Source organism: Heterocephalus glaber, unplaced genomic scaffold, assembly GCF_053883595.1.
Source record: "Heterocephalus glaber isolate CG9 unplaced genomic scaffold, H.glaber_assembly_v1.0 deba00001550, whole genome shotgun sequence".
NCBI lineage: Eukaryota > Metazoa > Chordata > Mammalia > Rodentia > Bathyergidae > Heterocephalus > Heterocephalus glaber.
In genome coordinates, this window is record NW_028258343.1 from 10704343 (window position 1) to 10728082 (window position 23740).

General features: G+C 35.0%; 1 long non-coding RNA gene and 1 pseudogene across 1 annotated transcript in view; one reads left to right on the forward strand and one right to left on the reverse strand.

The window, feature by feature from the left end:
* Positions 1-23740, reverse strand: part of LOC110349478 (uncharacterized) — a 177618-nt gene that overhangs the window by 17279 nt on the left and 136599 nt on the right. The window lies entirely within an intron of this gene.
* LOC147824238 (small nucleolar RNA SNORA40) lies at positions 19683-19801 on the forward strand (annotated as a pseudogene).

Sequence of the window (23740 nt, forward strand, 5' to 3'; positions counted from 1 at the left end):
AAGTATAAATAATGATTATATATTGTCCCACTACCAGAAAAATGTATAACGATAGATAGATTACTATGGTCTGAAGGGTGTGGCCCTCCAAAACTCACATGGAGAACCCCAAACCCTGAGATGGGGTATTAGGAGGTAGGGCCATAGGGAGGTAGATTGTGAGGCAGAGTCCTCATGAATGCAGTTATACAGAGGTCCCCAAGAGCCCTTTTGTTCCTTCCACCTTCAATGAGGCTGCAGCAGCAAGTTGTCCTCCGTGAACCAAGAAATGTACCCTTGCTAGACATCACATCTGCTGGTGACTTCAGAACTGTGAAGCAGAAATTTGTTATGTTTATAAACTACCTCATCTATGGTATTGTGTGGTGTCAGACTGAATAGACTAACACTTATATTAGCAATATATGCATAAATATGTGGCTATAAATAGTCATCTATCCATATCTATATAGCAAGACCTATATAGTTCTACATGGTACAATATAGTATGTAATCCCGTTTCTGTGTTTTTCTTATATGTAAAATTTCACAATACCTTTGTTTGTAATTGTCTAAATTTTGTAATATTTTCTTTAACTACAATGACTAGGTAAGGGGGAATAAGTGTTTTAAAGGTTCTTGAGGAAATTTGCAAAACTAGTTATTCTTTCTTTGGGTAAATCAATCCATTTGTATAAAATAGCCAGATATTTTTGGATAATAAAGAAAAGAGAGAAAACATATCAATTACAGACTGCATTTGTTATAATTTATATTTTTACTGTTGTGAAAGCCAGATTTCAGGGACCAGCTGGATTCTTCCTAAGTACGTATTTTAGAGAGGACGCATAGCCACTGGCTAGAATGCAGCAGTGTGTGCTTGCCTTATGGTTTTTCATGTCTATTCATCTGAAAAGTAGGCCATTCCACTTAGGGGATACTATAATTCATTGAGGTAGTATTATTAAATGTTTTTCCCACTAAGTCTCAAATGTGATCAGTTGCATGAGACATGTGAACGTTATTGTTTTTTATTCAACCAAAATCTATTCAGATGGCTGTTTTTGATTCCATATACAAAAGGGCTCTGTAGAAATTAAAATTTTAAAAATAATAAAATGAAAAAATTATGAATGAATTTCATTTAGAATATAGCATATTTAAATCCTACAAGCTACCTTCATCAGTTTCTATTGAATTGTTTTCTGGTTGTTATTCAAGGCATCAAGTGGCATCTTTTGGGAAAGAACATATTCACTGTTGACTTATGGTCATAGCAGGCCACAGTAGGGAAAAGGTTGAGCCATCATTTTTCCTCCTTGATCCACTCTACCTTTTCTATTAGAATCGTAGCAGTCTGAACCTGCTCCCTTTGCATGAGTACGCCATACTCTAATGCAAAACTTGAACTTATTTATACTGGTGAGTTTATACACAGCTTTCCACTTTGACAGTATAGTCTCGGAAAACTGAATTCACAACTAAACAATTTCAACACTTGACTTTGCAGCAGTTATTATTCTAATCATCTGAATGTGTTAGGTTTTATTCCCAGAGATGAGGTAATACAGTGAAGACTTGACTATATGGAAAAAATAATGTAAAAACAAATACAACTATGCATTTCTAAAATCACTAGGAAGGGAAATAGACATACATCTATATATTGATTCTTCTCATTTCTAAAGTACACTATGAAAAGTTTCAACATCAACTTTCTTCACTCTGGAGTTTCGTGAGCATAAAACTAACAAAGAATTCAAATGGAATGTAATTTCTTTTTTAAAATCTTCTAAATATTTCACATGTGACATTTCAAATTTTTTTTAGTTCTTTTATTGGTACATTTTAGGTATACAATTTGTTTACATTTATCATTGGGTGTTTGTACCTGTACATGATATATCTTGGTTCTTATTTTTTTTCCCCATTACCTGTGGACCCTTCACCCCCTCCACCCTTCCCTATTTACATAGATTTCATTTCCATTTTTTTTTCTTTTCTCATAGTTTTTCCTTTCCCCTTCCCCTCCCTTCACTCCTTCGTCTTCGGACCTTTTTTCCTATTTCAAATCATCAGTTATTCATTTTAATCATTTTAACCCTTGTTTACACTATCAGTTTCTCACACTAGTGAAACTATTCGGTATTTACACATGTGTGTCCTATTTATTTCACTTAAGAGGATGGCCTTGATATGCATCCATTTAGCTATAAATGACTCTAGTTTTTCATTCTTTAAGGCTGAATAGTACTCCATTTTATTAAAAAAACACATTTTCTTTATCCAATTGACATTTCCATTTTTAATGTGCACCTATATTTCCTCACTTTCATCCACATTCTTAATTGACTTCAAAGAGACTTTATTCAATATCTGTTTACATCTTCCAAAAATTTCTGAATCACCTTCAAAATACAAATGGAATGATGATCTCACTGATCAAGAAGAATTATTTCTCTTCTTCTTGAGTTTAAATGCATAAATATATATTTCATGTAGAATAGGTGTACATTTTGTAAGAGAAGCAACTTTCCCCTTTATAGTTGGTGGAAATTCTTGCTTTGTGTAGTCTTAGATGGAGTTCAAAGAAATTCTCTTGAACAAAGTACAGAAGTGTTTCTGACACAGTATTGTTCAAAATATTCCACCCTGTGTTGATTTTGACAACCTTAGATAGCCAACACCACATCCCCACATCTTGCTTACTCTCCTGTGGTTAACATTTCACCAGCCAATGAATACTAGATTAATGTAATGGAATCTGACAGGTGGAATGCATGTGGGGAGAGCAGATAGCCGTTTTACATAAGGTGGTTAATCTTGAAGAAGGCGAAGGAGTTAGGTGGCTCTCTGAGGACAAAACCGACAGAAGAAAGAGCTGTTGCTAAGGACATACACAGATAGAGGGCGCCCGAGCAGACCTGAGGAAGACCAAGGAGATGAACGACTAGCTTGCCGCCCAGTGAGCAAGTCACAGGGGGTGTGGCAGGAGATGGGGTCAACAGAGAAGCAAGGAGGTGAAGGGATTGGGGTAGATCCCTTAGAGACTTAAAGGCACTGGTAAAAAACTGGCTTCCGCTCAAAATGATTTTAGAGCCAATGTGAAAGTTGAGTAAAGGAGTGATGTTTTAAAGTTCCACTCTTCTATTAAAAAGTAGGCTATACTTGAGCAAGGCTGAAAGAAAGCAAAGCAATTTGGAGACTATTGAAATAGCAGAGGACGAATGATCATGGACCAAAATGTTGCCCATCAGCTCAAGATTCTTTTACTCAGTTCAGATGGAAATGGTGAATCAGCCAAGTGCAGCTCTGCTAGGTCCTGATGTCACCATGTGACGGTGGATAATGCTGTATCTCAGTAGTTGACAGTGCCAGCTGCTGATCACTGCCGCTGCTGGCTGCCACCTTTCAGAGCTGGCTTGCCCCAGACACTGTAGGTCAGCTCTACCCGCTGATCTTCCTTGGCTGCTGGTGTTGGAAGTTGCCCGGTGGGGAAGGGGCCGTGCTGTCTGACCACACTCATTTTGGAGTGGAGAGTGGCAGCTTGATAGGCAGGGATGCCCCGGAAGCAGGTTGTCCCGGTCCGTGGGGATGGAGGATGAAGGGAAGCAAAGGGAAGAGAAGGGGAGGGGCTGACAGGGGCCTGCTCTGCTCCCCTCCGGCCCCTACCTCCAGCCAGAGCACGAAGTGGGATGGGAGAGCCAGGCACCTCTCCTCTGTTATTTGTAACTATTTATGCTTTCTGCAAATTTTACTCTTTCAATATAAAGCATCCCTCTTTGTTCTCCTTAATTCAAAGCCTTTGGTTTGAATTCTGATTTACCTTTCTTTCTTTCGTTTTTTTTATTGGTACATTTTAGGTATACAATATAATGACATTCATCATTGGAAATTTGCACCTTTACATAATCTCTCTTGGTTCTGATTTTTCCCCCTTCCCCTGCCCTCCCTTCAACCCCTCCATCCCTCCCTATTTACAGAGACTTTGTTTCCATTTTCTCATATTAATTCCATTCCCTTCTTTCCTTTCTCCTACTCCTCCCACTTCCCCTTCCCCTTTGCCCCTTTTCTTCCTATTTCACATTATCTATTATACCTTTTAGTCCTTATTTACACTTTCAGTTTCTCACACTAGAGAAACTATTCTGTATTTACACGTGTGTCCTATTTATTTCACTTAAGAGTATAGCCTCAATATGCATCCATTTAGCTATAAATATTTCTAATTTCTCAGTTTTAATGGCTGAGTAGTACTCCATTTTATATATTAAAAAACACATTTTCTTTATCCAGTCTGCAGTTGATGGGCAGTTGGGCTGCTTCCAAGTTATAGCTATTACAAATTGTGCTGCTATGAACATGGGTGCACATATAGCACTGTGATATGATTCTTTTAATTCTTTGGGGAAGATACCCAGAAGGGGAATCTGGGACAAATGGGACTTGCAGTCCTAATTCTTTGAGGTATCTCCATACTGATTTCCATAGTGGTTGCACCAGTCTGCACTCCCACCAGCAGTGGAGCAGGGTTCCTCTTTCCCCATAGCCCCACCAGCATTTGTTATTGGTTGATTTCATGATAGCAGCCATTCTTTCTGGGGTGAGGTGGAATCTCAGTGTTGTTTTCATCTGCATCTCTCAAATGACGAGTGATATTGAACATGTTTTCATATGTTTATCTGCCATTTCTACTTCTTTGTCTGAGAAATGTCTGTTCATTTCAGATGCCCATTTTTGGATTGGGTCTTTCAATTTGGGAGGTATGAATTTTTAAGTTCTTTATAGATTCTAGATAGTAGACCTTTGTCTGAGGAAGAGCAGGTGAAGATTTTTTCCCACATTGTGGGTTGTCTCTTCACACCACTGGTGGTTTCTCTTGCTGTGCAAAAGCTTTTTAATAAGAAGAGATCCCATTTGTTGATTGTGTGTGCTAGTTCACAGGCTTCTGAGGTTTTGTTCATAAAATCTTTTTCCTACACCAATGTCTTCAAGTGTTCTAAATCAACCTCTAATTTCCTATTGTTCATAATAAAATGGATTTTCCTCCCAATGTTTTATTCTCAAGTTCACATTTTACTTTAAATATATTTTCTTGACCCAAGAAGTAGATCACTATTTACTTTACCTAATCCAAGAGTCTCCTAATGGGGAATTAATATTTACTTTATTGTTGATATTTAAAATTATTTTTGCCATTTTATCTTGTATTTTCTGCCTATTGTGTCTTATTTTTTCTTTTATTTTCTTCCCTTTTTTCTGACTTTGTGTATTACTGTTATTGTTGCTATTCCATTTCTTTTAATGTTTTGAAACTTAGGGATTCTAATCTTATTGTTCTAGTGGGTAGTCCTCAAAATTATAGTAAATATGTTTAAATTTGTGTTTTCTTCAATATAAAAATTAGTCATTATTTAAGTTAATTATTGCTGTCTTTCTCCTTTCATTGTATACCATCATTCCTTTAGCATTTCAAGATATTTCCTTGAGATTTTGAGTCCATCTCCCCTACCTTTACATGTACAGGTACTTAGCTTGCATTTGTGTCTCTCATGCTACCCTGCCCTGTACTTTTTACCTACATCTGCCACCCTTTTATATCACTGAGCCTTTCCTCCCCCTTGAGAAGCTCATCTATGTACAGTGGATCTTCAAGTTACAACTGACCTGAAATACAAACAACTTGGGTTAATTAGGTTAATGGAAGATTCATCTGCCTCTTGTTCTCTATAGTATGTACCCAGGTGAACATTCAAATATCATTTGCATTAACTTATATCCAACTTGAGTTACAACCAGCCTTCAGAAACCAATCGAGTTCATAAGTCAAGAGTCCACTGTATTTTGAATAGCATTAAACATCCAGATGAGCTTACTTTCTTTCATAAACATTGGCTGTTCTTCATGGTAGAATTATCAAAATAATTGTTAGTAGAACAATTATCCATGTCATATAGAATTATATTATTTTCCTTGACTAAAAAAATCAGGTTATAATACATACATACTCTCATACATATCTAAAATGCTTAATTGGGCTTTGTTTTGAGGGAAAGTGTCTTTCCTTGCTGTGGCAGATGGTTCAATATGCATTTTTTAAATGTGGTAAGGAAGACAAGGTACTTGAGAGGACTTTAGTATTCAAAGGAAAAACAGATACTAACCTTCATTTGCAGAGAGAGCCTCAAGGATCATTTGGAACACTGCAAAAGCAGATCTTATATTTTCTTTGCTTCAATACTCTTATTATTAAACTAGCAAGTTACCCACCTGCTTGTGCTGAAAAGTTATCCTTAGGGAAGTGTTTTTTTCAGAGAGAATGGGATTTTCTTCCCAATTACTATTGAGTGTGAGAGAGCTTTTAACCTAAAGAGTAAGCTGAATTTTCCACTGATAAATGATTCAGTCAGTAAAGTATTTTGAATACTTGCAAGATTCATCAGTTATTCTGAAATTTTTTTTACACAAATATTAATGTACAGAAATGTGATAGTCAAATTTAAAAAGAAAATAAACTCTTTATTCCCAGCTTTTTTTCTGGCCGGACTAGCCATCTTTCTGTTCTTCTTAAATTTATGCCATATCATAGAATATTCTTCATCTAAATCATCCAATATAAATTAATCCTTAGCACATTACACTTCGCTTTAGTTCTTAAACAACAATTTATCACTGTTTGTTATATTTCAGCTTTTCTGTCCATGAATCCATTTACTTGCCTAGGTAATCTCAATTTTGCTTTTATATATCATCTATACCTTGAATAAATCTTGGCACACATGGTAAGTTCTTAAACATATTTCTCCAAAGGTAAAGAATATTATACTTCTAAATAATACATAAAGTATATTCTTATCATTATCAACCTCAGAATTATCAAATCAAGTATCCTAAATTCTCCAACACTTTAATTAAAAACTTCTAGACTTAGAATTATTCATTTTTCTGAATTATCTTTAAGAAAGTAAAAAATGCATCTCAAAAAATGATGTTTCCAATGCTATAATATAAAATTGCTTGGAAGACTGCATTTGTGTCCATTCATTAGATTTCAGTAGATAATAAGTATAGATACATGCACATTATTGTGAAAAAAATAAATGTTTCAAAAAACTTACTAGTACTTTTAGTAATGTAGGAGAATTTTTTCTTTGAAGACAGTTACTCAATAGATTTGCTCTTTTAAGTAAAAAGCTTATAGTATTGTCATATTTTAATGACTCAGCTGAAAGTCAAGTAGTCTTAAAAACATTTTTTTATGATGGATAGAGTTCTAGAGGAGATAAAAATATGTTGACAGGAGATGGATCCTCCAGGAAGATGATGGAGTGGTAAGCAGCAGAGAAAGAGCCTCTCTGAGATTCAGTGTCCTGACACTGGATTATAGCAGCACAAGGAGGAGAAGAAGGAGGGAAGTGGGTCCCCAGGACCCAGGGAGGATCTCAGGCAAGAAGTGAAGTCTACAGGGGAGAATAAAGAGAGAGACTTTAATGAAGAGGAGGGAGGTACCAAGCAGTGCTCTCTCCCAGAGCCCAGACTCTTTGCAAGGGAAGGGCAGGCTGAACTTGCAGACACATAGTGACTGTTGGCAACCCCGTAGGCCTCCACGGAGAAACACATCAGTGGAATGGAGCAGTGGACCCACCAGACTTCAGTGGCTGGTGAGTAATCTGGGTTCAAACCTCACCCAAGAGAGGGTAATTGGCTGGTAGCCATCTTGGAGAGGGGCCAACTGAGCTCAGAACTCAGAAAAGCTGTGGGCAGACTCCGTCTAGTGCTTCCTGGTGCCTCGGTGTAGGTGCCAAGTTCAAGTCAGAAGGAGGTCAGAGAGTGGAGTTCAACCTGGCAAGGGACACAGAGTAAGCTCAAGGAATCTGGCTCCAGCCTCATAGCCAGAAACCAGGCTGAACTTCAGAGGAACTAAAGAGGTAGGCTGGCTGGGATTATGCACTATCTCACATGAAGCTGCAGCTTCATTTTGGCTCTGGACTCTGTTTTCCCACATTGCCTAACAGTGACAGCACATACACACCTTAATTGGACATTTTTGGGGGTTTTTTCTCTTTTTTTTTTCCTTTTTTCTTCCTTTTTTCCTCCTTTCTAGTTCTTCTTTTGTTTTGTTTTTTCTTGATTGTTTGAACATGGTTTCTAGTTTTTTGATGTTAATGTTGTTCTATTCTGTTCTTGTTTTTATTTTTTTTCCTTTTCTCTTTCCCACCTGTCTTCTTCACCAGTTTCCTAAAGTTTGTCCTCCAGTCTTGCTTCTGACCTCTTCTGTTTTTTACCCCAACTCCTTCTAAATTTTTTCCCCTTAGGGTAAAATTGCCATATTAAGAGCTACAGTTTGTCATTTTCTAGGCCATATTTGATGCTATTGTTGTTGTTGATTGACATAATTGTGCTAATCAGTTGTTCCTCCTGGTATACCAAGACTGAGATTGCCTAACGGTCTTTATCATTCCAATTTTAGTATATGTGCTCCAGAAGAGAGTATGCCTAAGGGTCTTTAAAAAAAAACCTATAGGTTAGTGCCAAAGAACTGGCAGCTGGGCCAAGTGGGCAGAAACTCCTCATCCTCAATAAACTGAAGAAGTAGGATACTACAACAGACTCAAAACCCAAATCTAGCTACACCTGGAAGATGCTTCTGAAAAATAGTCATTTCCTAAGGGTTCTGAATACTTCCAATAAAGCTACTCATCATAAGCCATTTACAAGTATCAACCTAGGAATCAAACTTAAAAAAGAAAAAAGAAAATGAGAAGACATTTAAACAAGATGCACCCCCCCACCCACCCACCTAGACTTTCAGTTCACCAAAGGCAAACTCTGGGGCAATTAAATGGAACAATCCAAAAGTCACCCACTTGGACTCTCTGAAGTGGTATCAGCAGAAATAATAAAGCAGATGAACAAGGCTCTAAAGAAATCAAAGCAGAAATAATTTCCCACATAACTATAGCGATGGTGACCAGAATGAAAGACATGCTTATTGACTCTAGAGCACATACAGTTAAAAAAAAAAATAGAAGAGCTCAGGAACATGATGGAATACATGAACACCCAGCATAGGAAAGAAATGGAATCCATAAAACAGATTCAGGACATTAGAGACTCCATTGAAAGTATATCCAGCAGAATGAGCCTATGTGAGGACAGAATATCAGACATAGAAGACAGGATTGTGGTTATCAATCATGAAAAAGGAGATTTCTTTAAAATAGCAAGGGACCATGAGAAATCAATCCAGCAGCTGCTGGATGATGCAAAGAAAAATAACATAATATTGATTAGAGTCAATGAAAAAGCAAAAGATAGCACAAATGACATTTTTTTAAAAAACCTGTTCTTAGAAGTAATGACAGAAAACTTCCCCAACAGGGAAAAAGAATTTAAAATTCAGATAGGTGAGGCATATAAGACATTAGCCATGATAAAAAAAAAAAAATCTTCCTTGAGAGATATAATAGTCAAGATTCCAGAAATCCAATGCAAGGACAGAATATTAAAAGCTATTAGAGAAAAGAAACAAATCACCTATAAAAGAAAGCCCATCAGAATCATGGAAGATTTCTCAACACAAACTCTCATGTCAAGGAGAGATTGGAGTGAAGTATTTCAAGCCCTAAATGAAAAGAACCTCCAACCCAGGTTGATGTACCCTGCACAACTATCCTTCAAAATTGATGGAGAAATAAGATACTTCCATGAAAAGAATACCTGAAAAAATTTATGACCACAAAACTAGCATTCCAAAGTGTTCTGAAAGATATTCGAGAAAGAGACAATAAGGATTACAACTCCATGAACTCCAGCAGAATGAACCCACCAGTCTAGGAAAAAGAAATTAAACAGAAAAGGAAAGAAGGAAGCCAACAGCAGGAAAATAACATGATAGAGATAAGACAATACATATCAATTAAAACCATCAATGTTAATGGTCTCAATTCACCAATCAAAAATAAAAAAATAAAACAGACTGCCAGAATGAATCAAGAAGCAAGACCCAACAATATGCTGCATACAAGAAACACATTTAATTCAAAAACAAATTCATAGACTGAAAGTCAAGGTATGGAAAACAATATTTTATGTGACAAAAGAAAAGGACAGATTCCTAGATACAGATGAATTACAAAAACTGAATCAAGAAGATATAGAAGTTCTAAATAAACCAATATCACCCAATGAAATTGAATATTTAATTAAAAACCTGCCAACAAAGAAAAGCTTTGGCCCTGATGGATCCCCTGCTGAATTCTACAAAAAATCAAGAGAAGACCTAATGCTGCTACTCCTCAAACTCTTTAATGAAACTGAAAGGGAAGCAGTACTCCCAAATTCATTCCTGGAAGCAAGCATTTCCCTGATTCCAAAACTAGAGAAGGATCCAACCAAAAAGGAGAATTACAGGCCAGTCTCCCTAATGAACATAGATGCAAAAATCCTTAATAAGATACTGGCAAACAGAATGCAGCAAATCATCAAGAAGGTTATATACCATAACCAAGTTGGATTCATCCCAGGGATGCCGGGATGGTTCAACATACACAAATCAATAAATGTAATAAGCTATATTAACAGAGTCAAGGACAAAAACTATGTGATCTTCTCAATAGATGCCGAAAAATCATTTGACAAGGTCCAGCACCCATTCATGATAAAAACTCTACAGAAAATTAATATAAATGGTCTTTATCTCAATCTGATAAAGGCCATCTCTGACAAACCAATAGCCAACATCATACTAAATGGTCAAAAACTAAAAGCCTTCACTCTAAAATCAGGAACAAGACAAGGATGTCCACTACACCTCTCCTATTCAATATAGTTCTGGAAACATTAGCTAGAGCAACTAGACAAGAGAAAAAAATAAAAGGAATAAGGATAGGAAAGGAAGAAGTTAAAGTATCATTATTAACAGATGACATGATACTCTGCATAGAAGGCCCCCAAAACTCTACCAAAAGACTTCTAGATTTAATAAACAAATTCAGAGATGTAGCTGGGTACAAAGTCAACACTCAAAACTCAAGAGCTTTCCTGTACATGAATGATAAACTAACAAAGAGAGAAATTAGAGAAACAATCCCTTGCACAATAGCATCCAAAAAAATGAAATACCTAAGAATCAATCTAACAAAGGAAGTAAACACTTCTAAATTGAAAACTATAATACTCTGAAAAAGAAGATTGAAGAGGATATCAGAAAATGGAAAGACATCCCTTGTTCTTGGATGGGAAGAACCAATAAAGTGAAAATGGCTATACTTCCAAAATTGTTATGCAGATTCAATGCAGTCCCAATCAAAATCCCAATGGCATATCTCATAGAATTAGAAAATAAATCCTAAAATTAATTTGGAACCAAAAGAGACCTAGAATAGCAAAGACAATTCTGGACAACAAAGGCAAGGCAGGGGGGTATCACAATCCCTGACTTTAAATTATACTACAAAGCTACTGTGATAAAAACAGCACGATAATGGCAGAAGAACAGACCTGAAGATCTATGGAACAGACTAGAGGATGTAGGAACAACTGGAGACTTAATCAGCCACCTTATCTTTGACAAAAGAGCCAAAGACCTTCACAGGAAGAAAGATAGCCTCTTTAATAAAATAGTGCTGGAAAAACTAGCTTTCCATATACTGAAGACTGAAACTAGACCCATATCTTTCACCATGCACTAACCTAAAATTGAAATAGATCAAAGATCTAAATATTAAAACAAAAATGCTAAATCTGCTGGAAGAGAGAATAGGTAGAATGCTTGAGGATGTAAGAGGAAGCAAAGACTTCATGAAGAAAACCCACACCACCCGAAAATACTACAAAGAATCAACAACTGGGACTTCATCTTATTAAAAAGCTTCTGCACAGCAAGAAAAACCACCAACAGAGTGAAGAAACAACACATAGCGTGGGAAAAATTTTTACCACTATTCATCAGATAAAAGATGATTATCTAGAATAAAGAACTCAAAAAATAAATCAGACCCCAAATTAAAAGACCCAATCCAAAAAAAGGGCATCTGAAATGAAAAGACACTTCTCAAATGAAATATTAGAAACTGCAAATAAATTTATGAAAAAATGTTCAACATCACTGGTCATTCGTGAAATTCAGATTAAAACAACGCTGAAATCCCATCTCACTCCAGAAAGAATGGCTGATATCAAGAAATCAACCAATAGCAAATGCTGGCAGAGCTGGGGGGAAAAAGGAACCCTTCTGCACTGCTGGTGGGAGTGCAGACTGGTGCAACCACTGTAGAAATAAATCAGTGTGGAGATTTCTCAAAAAGCTAAAACTAGAGGTTCCATTTGACCCAGCTATAACTCTTCCTGGTATCTTCCAAGATTTAAGTATTACACACTGTGCTGCTATAAACTTGGGTGTGCATATATCACTGTGGTATTATGCTTTTAATTCTTTTTTTTTTTTCTTCAAAATATCGGGCCTGAGAATAGATATTTACAAACAGGAGGAACTAGCCAAATCCAAGGAAGGAAAAAAAAAGGCAAATCAACCTTAAAATTAGGATTGAGTTATATAAAGATAATGTAGAAATCATAGAATACATAGTCTATTTGTATGTAACTATGGCGAGGTGTAACTCTACCACAGTTTTTAAAAATATGTATCATTTTTGTTCTCTTAATCCATCTTTTTTTCTGTTTTCTCTTTTCTTGCCTTCTTTTGCATTAAAGTTTTTAAATCATTCTGCCTTCCTCCCAACTTGCTATTAGCTTATTATTTATAAATGTTTATTCTTTTAATGATTATCCTATGACCTAGATATTTTAATATATATGTAATATTTAATATTTTAAACCCAGGAATATGTTACTTCTGTTGTTTTGAACACTGAACATTCGTGTACATTTAATCAAATTACTGTTTCTAGTGCTCTTCATTCTTTCTATATACATGTGGATCCAACTTAGATATCTGTATTATGGTTAATAGTTTTGAAATAATGTGTCCTTTTTCTCCAGATGATTTTTAATTTCTCTTTTTTAGTTGATATTCAAAGACTTTACTATAATGTAATTAGATATGATGTTCTATTAATCCTATTTGAGGTTTTTAGAGCGTCTTATATACTTGTGTCTTGATGTTTTTTGTCGTTTTCCTTTTTGGAAACTTCCCTACCACTATCCATTGAAATAACTTTTTATTCCATTTTCTCCTCTCTTCTACTCTATGATACAAAATACATGTAAGTTTGACTTTTTCACCATTTTGTTATTCTCCTTTCTGTATTTTCCACTTTTTGCTCCACCATTTAATCTGAATTTTTTTAACTAATCTATTTATTTAAGCTTCACAAATTTTGTCTTCCATTCTCTCTAATTTATTGACTAAACTTTAGGTCAAATTCTTAAAGTAATTATTTTTTCTGAGACATTTTCACTAGATTTTTAAATCTTTAGTTAACAGATATTTATATTCTTACCATTTCTTCACTCTTATGAATAAATTGGGAAGGCTAAGTTTTGTGTGATCATATATTTTCAGTTCACTTGAGGATTTACCTAGTGCTGGAATTACTCTCTTATAGTTCTACATTAAACTTTTTGAAGAATGACCACGTTTTTTTTTTAATGGTATCTGTAACATTTTACATTTTTAACATCAGTGGTACTAGAGTTCTAATTTCTCCACTTCCTCATTTAAATTTGTTACTGACTGTCCTTTTTTACTCTAGTCATCTCAGGGAATATGAACTATTATCTTTTTGCGATTTTTGATTTGTATTTACTTTATGACTAATGATGCTGCTGAGCATATTCTTTATGGTCTTTTTAACTATTAACTTATTTTCTTTGAAGAACTGCTATTAAAATTAATTTTTCATTTTAAATTGAGTTATTTATCCTTGTCTTTTGATGTTCATTCATTATTTTTGCTCTTTGTCTCAGGCTGGACAATCTAAGTGGACCTTTAGATTTATTGATGCTTTTACGGCCTCCTCAAATCTCTCATCGTGTGCTTTTAGTGAATTTTTTACCTCAATTGTTTGACTTTTCAGTTTCAGAGTTTCTATTTGGTTTCTCATCATAATTTCTACCTTTTAAAAGATTTCCTGTATTTCTTGAGATTTCCTCTATTTCATGCTCTAATTTCTTTAGTTTATCTTTTGTTTGGATTCCTTTAGCCATATTTGAAATAGCTGCTTTATACTTTTTTCTAGAAAGTTCAATTTTTGAGCTTCATGAAAAACAGTGTCTATTCATTGCTTTTTTTCCTGTGTATGAAACTCATCTTATTTCTTTGCATGTCTTATAACTTTTTGTTGAAAACAGGGCATTTTGGATATTTTAAGTACAGCAACTCTGAAAATAAGATGCTCTGCTCTCACTTGTGTTTGTTGCTGTTGCTTCTAAGTGTAATGATTGTTTTCTATTGCAGCAAATTTTCTGATATAGTTTTCTAAAATGTCTCTTCTGTGTCAAATGTAGCCACTGAAGCATCTGTTCCATTAGCTTAATAGTCAGGTAATGATTAAACTGAAATTTTCTTAAATGCCTGGAATTTTTAAAATTTGCCAGTCTCTACAAAACAATTCTGTGTGCATGTGAGTGCATGTGTGTGTGTGGTCACACCTTCAACACTCAGTCTGTTTACAGCTCTGGCTTAGCCTTAACTTCCTACTGCTAAAGTTATCTAGAGATTAAATTCTAGGGTCCTCTCAGTTTTTTCTTGAGTCTACACGCTGTCCTAAATGTGAGTCCTTTTAGATTATGAATAATATGCCAAGAAACTTCAAAATCCTATGACAGCTTATAAGTCTTTCCTTACAGTTTTTTGGTTAGTCTATTGTTGTCCTCAGCTGATAATTAACACCTCAGATAGCATCAACAAAACATATGCTTATAACTGGCATTTGACAAATGACCCCCAAGTAGCAGCTTTAGATGTGACTAGTTTCAACCAGGTGAAATAAGGACAAGTGAGGTCCTCCAGGGAGCAACCAGGCAGATCAAAGCAAAAAATTACATTTCTTTGTCATTAAGGTCTGTTCTGCTCACTCCAGAATAGAGAATCCAGGCGATTATTTCCAGTAGGCTGGATTACCACTGACCAGAGAAAAGGATGGTTATAGGATTAGGATACATTAAAATGCCACAGAACACACTGAGCCTAATAAAATTTAACTATTTCTCTTGAATAAGCACTTTTAAGCACTGTAAACCTTGAATTGATTTACAGAGTTCTGAAATGGTTGATTCTTATAGTTTAGGCCATTTTTCCTTCTTTTTATGGAAGAGTGAACTTTCAAAATTTTTTCCTCCACTATGTTCACTGACATCATCTTAATTATAGATTTTAAAGTTTGCATTTGATATTTCAAAGTAGTAATTTAGAAATGATTCTACATTCTTTGACACTCTTTCTGTTGAGAGGCAGGATCTAGGTATTGGTTTTTTAGTTGCTGAGACCCAATGTCCAACTTAAAGGAGGAGAGGTTTAATTTGGCTCCTTGTCTCAGAGGATTTGGTTTGCTGGATCCATAGCACAGACATCATGGCAGAAGTGTGTGGCAGGGTAAAGAAACTTAGTTCATAGCAAATGAGAACCAGAGCCATAGAACAATGCCAAAGAAAGGCCAGTTGCCAAAGTCATGCTTCTTTAACCCACCCAGACACACCCAAAGATGTGATTTTCCAAATGTTTTCTTAATCCACTCTAGTTGACCTATCAGTATTCACATGTACAGTATGTATCTTCATTCATTAAATTTGCACTAGATCATGTTTACTTTAGTCAAAAAGCACACGAAGGTGATACTATGTAATTTTCATGGTCATTATTAATTGTCTTACAACTTCTGCCTGAATATTTAGGGATGATTACATTAGCAGGAACCAGTTGCTATACAAGATATCTAGCCACATTGACAGCACAATGCTATAGAAGCCATGCTTAATACCACCAGTTAATAGCCCAAGTTCACCTTTCAATCAAGAGTTGGCATCAACAACCACCCATGCAAATAAGCTAGCTTAGAGGTACAACTAAGTAATTTCTGTAGATGACTACAGACCTAGAGAACATCTAACTATAGTGTATGAAAGACCCTAAGAGAAAACTGTATGTTGAACATCTTTCTAAATTCTCGACTCTTGATATCATGAGTATGCATTTTACCAAGTTCTAGTATAATATGTTAGCAGAAAAAGTTACGGGGATAATATATTATAATTCTATCGTCTTTCTCATCTTTTATTAGTTTGGTCATTTTTGCAGTATACTGTATAATTCATTTTGAAGGGCAGACATCATATATTAAAAGTTATAGAGCCATTAATTGTGTGTTGCTATTTTCTTTCAATAAGAACTTTATATTAATGAATCATCTTGATCCAGTTTCTGGTCATTTGCTTTTCATTCACTTTTGTTCATAATGGCCTACTCCTGAGTTATTCATAAGAGTGCCATCTCTGGTTGAATCACATTTTTTCCTCTCTTTTGTGCCAATAGCTTCCCATAGCTTTGTAGCCTAACACATCTGCTTAGTTTCTTGGAAAATTGTCCCCCACACGCATAACTCTGAAGTTCGCGATGCTTCAAAAGAATGCTTCAAAGGGGTAATTTTGCACAATGTGCCAAGTTTACATACATGTGTTATCCTTTTCCTCTGGAATCTTTGTCCTGAAGTCTTAGTTACCCTGAATATTTTCTGATCCCTTCAAATAGTAGTCCTTCTATGTTTTGCTTAATTCACTTTTACAGGTATTCTTAGTGAGAAGATTACAACTCAAAGAAGTAGTTTGTCCTTCTAGACTCTTCCCTGATTGATGTTATATAGTCTGTATTTACTTGTGTATTGTATGTCTCCTCAAAACACGTATAGTATGGGGGACACAGGAACTAAGTGTTGTTCACTCTGTTGTCCCACAATCTAGAAAATTGGCTAGCATAAGGAATATATTCAATAAATAGTTAGTGGGGAAGGAAAAAAGACATTAGAAAACCAATAGATTTGCTGCTCTCTTACTGAATCTTTCATGCAGGTTCATATCTGGGAAACTTGGTGTATTTATCTTCTTTGATCTCCATTTTTTCAATTTATCCTACTCCCTACTCTGTACATCTAATTAGCCATTAAGTTCTGTTGATTCCTGACCCTTAATATATTTCCATTCTGTCCTCTCCTATTCATCCTTGGTGTACTAGTTCAAGAGTCCCACTGATTCTCACCGGGTTACTATTTAATATTTAAGCCTGCTAATTAATGCCCTGTCTCTAGTTTTTCTTTCATTTCATCTTCTCCTTACTATTTTCAATATTTTTCTCAAACACAGATTTTATACACACAAGACTTTAAAACATCAATGGCTCAATGCTTTCTACAAGGATAACTAAACAAAGATAGTGAATTTTATTTGTATGGAATACAAGAACCTTCAAACATACATTGCCATGACAAATAAGAACTCTTTCATAAACTTCCAAAATCATCATAATGTAAAAACCCAAATTCATAGCATGCCACTCTGATTTTATGCATAACTCTTGATTAACAAAAACATGACTCAGTGGAATAATTATTAGATTTACTATAATAAAGGATTAGAATGAAGAAGAAAGTGGAAAAGAAATACAATATTAACTGTGAATGTATATTTTTGTTGGTTGGCAAGTAAGCTTTAAATTCATATCTATTTTTTAAAAATTCTTAAAGGACTTACACTAAACTGATAGAGCTTTTTGATTTTTAACTAATACTATTTTTGATTGACAAATCTTAACTGTATACACATATAAGGTCCAATGTGATATTTATTATACACACACAATGTGGAATGATTAAATCAAGCTCATCAGCTCTCCTTCCCTTCCCTGTCATTGAGACATTTACTTTTTTAGTTACTTTGATATGAGTATTATTGATTACAGTCATCATGTACAATAAAACTCTAAACCTTTTCCTGATTTCTATCAAAAAATTTATACCATCTGATCAACAACACTTCATTTTGTCCCTCCTCACCCCATAGCTTCTGGTAACTATCATTCTGCTTTCAACTGCTCAGTTCAATTTTTTAAATTTCATATATAAGTGAAATCATTCAGTATTTATCTTTGTACACTTGTTTTATTTACTTAGAAGATTCACCAGTGTTGTCACAAATGATAGGATTCCCCCATTTACAAGACTGAACAGTGCTCCATTGGAAATATGTATAACATTTTCTTTATCCATTCATCCATTTGTGGACACTTAGGTTGATGCTATTTGTTAGCTGTTGTGAATAATGTTGCAGGGAGCAGGAGGGTGCAAATATTCTTTGGCACAGTAATTTTAGTTCCTTTGGATACATACTCAGAAGTGGAATTACTGAATCATATGGTAATTTTATTTTTAGCTTTTTAGGAATTTCCATAGTTTTCCAAATACACTAATTTATATTTCCACAAACAATTTGTAAGAGTTCTCTTTTCTGTTATTCTCAACAATATTTGCTATCTTTCATTTTTATAAAAACTATCTGATGGGCATGAAATGCTATCCCATGGTGGTTTTTGTGTGCATTTTCCTGACTCAGTGATGCTGAGCATTTTTTCATATACCTATTATCCATTTGTATGTTGCCATTTGAGAAATGTCTTTACAATTTCTTTGCTTGTTTTCTTATCAAGTTATTTGTTTTTTAGCTAAGGAGTTATTAACTCCTTATTGTTAATGAAATATTGGAATTGATGAGATAAATTTATATTATTTACTTTGCTTTTTGAATACTTATTGCTCTGCGTCAATTGTTAATTCCTTATCTTATATATAAAATTACATAGATTTTATATAAGATTATATATAGATAGATGCAGACATAGATGTATAAATATAAAAATATAGCTTTTACAATGATTCCACATCACTGATTAATTGCAGTAAGTATTTTTGGTTATTTTCTATTCCTTTTTAAATTTATAAACTTTTATATATAAAATGAGAAAAATATTTGTCCCCTTAATGAAGTATTCCTTCATTTATTATGGGCTTCAGTCTTTCATTATGGGTCTGTGTGGTACTTTCTGTGTCATCCAAACTTACAGAAAGCTACCATATAAATCAAGTTTACCATGGAGACTAGAGTAGGGAAAAGTTAAGACAATTTGGGAAACAACTGCTTTAAGGAGCATGACTGAAAATATAGATCAGCAAAAGTGATATCAAAAAGACCCAGAGTATTTAAAAAGGAAAAGGACAGAGGAATTAACTTTTTAAGCCTCAGTTTTCTCATCTGCAACATTTAGATAATATTTAACTTGTGTAATCATTAGGCAGAATAAAGCATTAATGCAAGCAGAACTTATAATATGATGCCTAATGTTTAGCACTCACAAATATTGCTACTTTTGTTTGATAGAAAACAATAACCTGATACTCAATCAGCCAAATCTATAACTAGAGCATCAGCCAACTTCTTCATCATCAACAGTACCTGAGATACCTGCTCTTTGAATCATTGCTTTATTTAAACAGGAAAAAAACTAAACGTTTGCAACTCAAGAAATTTTTTCTGTTATATTTTTAATGGAGAGACATAATCTAGGCAGTATTTTTCCCTTTTCTTCAGATTTCTTGGGTTATTTAATTCATGAGTTATCATAATGCTTTCTACAAACAAATAGCATGAGAATTGCAATGAAAAGCTATGAGTCTCATCAAAATGAATAATAGATAGAACTGTGTATTTTGTTTAATTTGTAGACAAAGACTTACAGATAGAAACAAAAAGTAAATTCTCTTTTGCAACTCAAAAGTCATTTCTCAGTATGAATTTTGATATGTAAAGGAGGAATCTTATGATACCTAAAACAGTTTCAAGTGATGGAGGTTTTGCTTGCCATTAAGCTTGGTTCTAAGATAGGAATTAATAGCAGAAACTATCAAAGACATTACAGTACATTGTGCCAGAGGTTTTATTTTAATGAAAGACTTTGATGGCCTTCTTTAATTTGAGACACAGAAAAAGGAGGAAGGGAGACAGAGTGACAGAGAGAGAGGGAGAGAGAAAGAGAGAATGTGTGTGTGTGTGTGTGTGTGTGTGTGTGTGTAAGTAGCAGAAAAATTAAAGGCACAGAAGTGTTTCATATATTTCACATCCATTTTTAAGTGGGAGATTTTCCAGACTGTGTGTTTCACCTGCAACATGATGTTGACTATCTACTGATATGCATTAGCACTTTTTCCAGGGCTACTATGACTTACAGACCATTTATGTTACTTGGGATTATGCTGCTGCCATGTATAGGTCCCCACTATAATTTTTTTAAATGTTTAAATCAAGTGGTTTGAGCAAAGCCAAGCTGAGCCCTCAGGTGGTGGAGGTATTTCTGGAATGACAGAACCCAAGAAAAAATGATTCACCAACCCTTTCATGGGAGCTAATTCTCACTGGGCCATGTGCAGTCTATTTTTGTACAACCAGATGCCCCCTTCAATGTAGTCTTATTTTTATTTACATGGAAATGTTATATATAAAGTTTACAGAAAGTCATCAAATTGCTCTAATTTAGTTGAGAGAAAATTTTACCAGAATCATATGATAGCATCTTCTACCCCAATTTTTCAAGTATATCTCTTCTCAAGGTGCATTGGTCTAATGTCCAAGCAAGCCTCCTCCACAAGTCCATCAGGGGTGGGCTTTGCTACTCCTTCCTTTTGCAGCCTTATCACCCACTGGCTAATTAATACTTAAGCAGACTTAATTTGGTATTTCTAGGTAGTGCAATCAATGAAGCTTTTCCACCACTACTTACTAAATAGTGTTTTTTCTGAATTTCAGATTTTCAGTGGACTGCTTCCAAAATAGTAAAATAACTCTGAAAAAGAAGTCCTCTAAGCTTGGATATTTGAGTATAATTCTGAGGGGGGAAGAAATCCCTGTTAATTCAATATGACGAGAGTTTGGTTTTTATTACAAAGCTATTTTAATGAATAGTTATACTGTAATGTTTATTCAAAAAAGCCAATAAATATATAAAAAGGAACTCAATTCTATGGTCAGAAGGAAAATGCAAATTAAAACCAAATGAGACAATATTATACACCCAGTAGAATGACGAAACTAAAAACAATAGACAACACAAGCATTAAAGAGGATAGAGAAAAACCGGAACCATTGATAGCAGCATAAGTTGATGCAACCACTAATGGCAAAGTTACGCAGATGGTACTGGTCAATTCAACAGAAATATATATGTATACTTACCAAAGGGGGTGTGCGAGAAAAAGCACAGCACTGTTACCCTTCCTTTCTGGGATTTATTCTGTGACTTGAGTGTTTTTCTCACATACATTTGCCAATCAGTAAGCAGGTGAATATCCTTGGGAAGAATGCTCTGTAAATGCCCAGCTTTGTTAGCACAGTGCTCTTCTTTCTTGTACCCACTCCTAGTAGTTTTGTTCTCTAGTTGTTTTGTTCTGCCCAAATTCTTAGCATCACGTCCTCAATATATGTAGTCTCAGAGGTTCTGCCTTGGTTTCCCCTCTCTGCACTATGCCTCGGAGATTCTCTAAGGTGGCAAGCTAGAAAAGTATTACAGGTACCCAACATTTGTAATCCATCTTTCAAGGATCATTTTTAAATGTCTTAAAAACTTGTTTATATACTTCATCTTTTTTTCAGACAGTTGGGTAAATCTAGTTCTTATTACTCGATCTTACCCAGTGGCTAAAACCCTTAGGAACAAAATTTTTACCTGAAAGAATAACTGAGAGCCAATTTATAGTTCTTTTGGATTAGGTATTTGGTGGGCATTATCTCTAAAATGAACAAAGTGAACCCCTCACTTCAAAAAAAATATGATTTTTACATTTTTTGGTCAGTGATAAAATTCAAGCTTCCAAGCAAAATTTAGAATTTTAGAAAATGGGTATTGGCCACAATTAGCTTGACAGTTTCCACATACATAAATAGATATCTGATGAAAAGAGAGGTCATCTGAGGACATATGATTTTTGAATATGACATAGTGAAATGTGTCAACGTTGGAAAATCAGCATTACTCACTGTATCAATATTTTCCTAATGACCCTTGTATGATGTTATAAAAGTATGCATGAGTAAAAATTCTGTTTTAAGTATAAAAGACTAATGAATTTAAATGTAACATCATTCATTTGCTTTCAATTTCATATTGCAATTAAGTTTTAAGGAACAACCACTTCTTGAGTTTTTAATGTCACAAAGATGAATATACACAGCTATTTGAAAACGTTATTAAAGTATCTTTCCCTTTTCCAAATATATGTGTGTGTTGCTAGATTTTCTTATAGTCTTCAATGAAAACAATATGCTAGGGCCGAGGATTCAGCTCAGTGGTGCCGCTGCCTGCCTCATAAACGCAAGGTCCTGAGCTCAATCCCTGGTATCAAAACCACAAAAACAAACAAAAAAACCAATATGCTGTGATAGATTGCATTCAGGAACAGATATTTTCCATTAAGCCAGATGATAAATAGATTTGCAAACTGTAAATCAATGTCAGTCTCTCAATACATATTTTTTAAAAACATAACAAATATTCATAAACATAAATTATTGATATTAACTACTAGAGGGGTGTAATGGATGGATACGATCAAAATGCTGCATGCATGTATGAAATACCACACTGAAACGCAGTACTAGAAAATATTATAGCTGACTTGCTGTTAGAAGGCGATGCCTGGTCAGAAGAGGAAGGTCATTGTGGATGTGAGTCAGAAGGTTAAATCGCTCTCCCCAGCTCCCCGCTTGAGACTCACTGCTTCCTGTCTGCCACTCCAGGAACAGTTCTCCTCTGCCCTGCTCCCCTGACATGCCATCTCACCTTAGAGCTGGCTGGACTGAAACAGAAACTAAAACAAACCTCTCCTTTCTTAGGTTGTGGGTGTCAGGTATTTTTCACCATCAAGGAGGAAAGTAATTAAGATGTTAATAGACATTGATAATGGACAGTAATAAAGATATATTTTTTAAAATAAACTAATTCTAAAAATTTGCTTAATTTTAATGTCCATTATAGAAAGTATCAGTGAATATCACCACATATATAAAAGCCTTTTAAGGTCTCCAATAATTTTAAATAGTACAGAGGGATCCAGACACAAAGTTTTGTGAGCCTCTGCTATAGAAACTTTTTTTTTTTTCAATTCCCTTTTCTCATTGCTTTTGTGTGTGAGATTCTGTCTGCCTCCGTCCAGCCCTTTGCTCTTTGCTCTTCCCCTCTCACCTCTCATTCCCACCCTGGCCTGAGAGCAGGATCCCGCCCAGTGTACCACAGAGTTGGGAAGCTAGTTCTATGTCCCATTTTTCAGGTCCAGGCATCAGCCTCAGACATCTTAATTCCTTCATGAAAAAAATACCTGTGTTAGCCCCAGAACAGTCAACATTCAGAATCTACCACACTGTGCTCCTTTTCTTACATGCTGTGATCTGTGTTAACCTGTGCGTCTTCAAGAGCCCTTTCTGTCAGGTGTAACCACTGCCTGCTGCTAATACATGTGCCTCTCTGAATTTCAGTTCATGTTGTCTACTTTACCGACCACATTTTGATATTCAAGGTATGTTTGAATGTAAAACTATTTCTGCAGAAACACTGCATATGTTTAGTGGTTCTCTGGTGTGTGTGCATATCGCGGATGGAAAACTGTTTTGGAATATGGAAGTTTTCTTGGTGTTTTTTGAAAATCAAACATCTCTCGACCCAGTCTATATGAATCTATAACCTTGCTTACTCAATTACAATCATGTAAAG